The sequence below is a fragment of the Aegilops tauschii genome, chromosome 6, assembly GCF_002575655.3.
Source record: "Aegilops tauschii subsp. strangulata cultivar AL8/78 chromosome 6, Aet v6.0, whole genome shotgun sequence".
Classification (NCBI taxonomy): Eukaryota; Viridiplantae; Streptophyta; class Magnoliopsida; order Poales; family Poaceae; genus Aegilops; species Aegilops tauschii.
The window spans coordinates 103996503-103997437 of record NC_053040.3 but is presented as its reverse complement, the minus strand read 5'-3'; the positions used below and the strand labels follow the sequence as shown (position 1 = coordinate 103997437).

The 935-nt window shown below is 39.4% G+C and overlaps 1 pseudogene; it reads left to right on the top strand.

Moving 5' to 3' along the window:
* The first annotated feature begins 470 nt into the window (after positions 1-470).
* On the top strand, positions 471-643 carry LOC120967498 (U2 spliceosomal RNA; annotated as a pseudogene).
* Positions 644-935: the final 292 nt, after the last annotated feature.

Sequence of the window (935 nt, the reverse complement as noted above, 5' to 3'; positions counted from 1 at the left end):
ACAAACTTTTTCACACACATTGCATTTCTTTTTTATTGATTTTTCATATACCTGGTCAACATTTTTTATACACATTTAAACATTTTTCAAATTCATGATTAACATTTTCCAAAACATTATGTAAAGTACATTTGTCGTACTATATATGTGTTTAATTCTTGAAGTGTAAACAAAAGTAAAAAAGGAAAAGAAATTAAAAAATAAACAACAAAATAGGTTGTGGCCTCCAGCAAATTTGGGCCAGCCCATCTTGCACTGCCCTTTTGTGAGGGTTCCCTGGGTCTCACTATAAGCAAAACATACGGGCTCCCCAAGTAGGCTGGTTGCTCAAAGTTAAACGCAAACTCATCGTTCTTACCTAAAAGAGAAAAAAAAAATCCCTACTTGGTTTAGTACCACTTCGTCTACGAGAAGTGAAGGAGGCAGATGATGGCAACTATAAAACAAAACACAAGACATCGTTTCAAAACATATCTTTCTCGGCCTTTTGGCTAAGATCAAGTGTAGTATCTGTTCTTATTCGTTTAATATCTAATGTGTGGGCCATGTGCCCACAACGATATTAAATTTATTGTGGCCATCCATTGGGGCCCTTGTGTGCCGCCTAGGCGTTGCACTATTGCCTAGGTCTAGCGCACCCCAACCAAATTAAATTCAAACTTTTGAATCCATAGATTTTGAATCAAGTTTGTTTTCTTTCGGACCTTGAAATCTTAGAGACATGAAGGGAGAGGGAAAAGGCAAGTTTGTGGTGGGTCTGAGGCTAAGTTGGCGATTTCTCGGACGTCCAAACTCCCCTAAAGCCCTCTCCTCCAAACCCCTAGTTTGAGGACAATATGTATGATTTCAAACACCCAGGCTAGTCCAATACTAAAAGTGTCCAGACATTGTGCGGTGCGTTTAGGTGATCCACATCCGACTTGCCCTAATCCCCA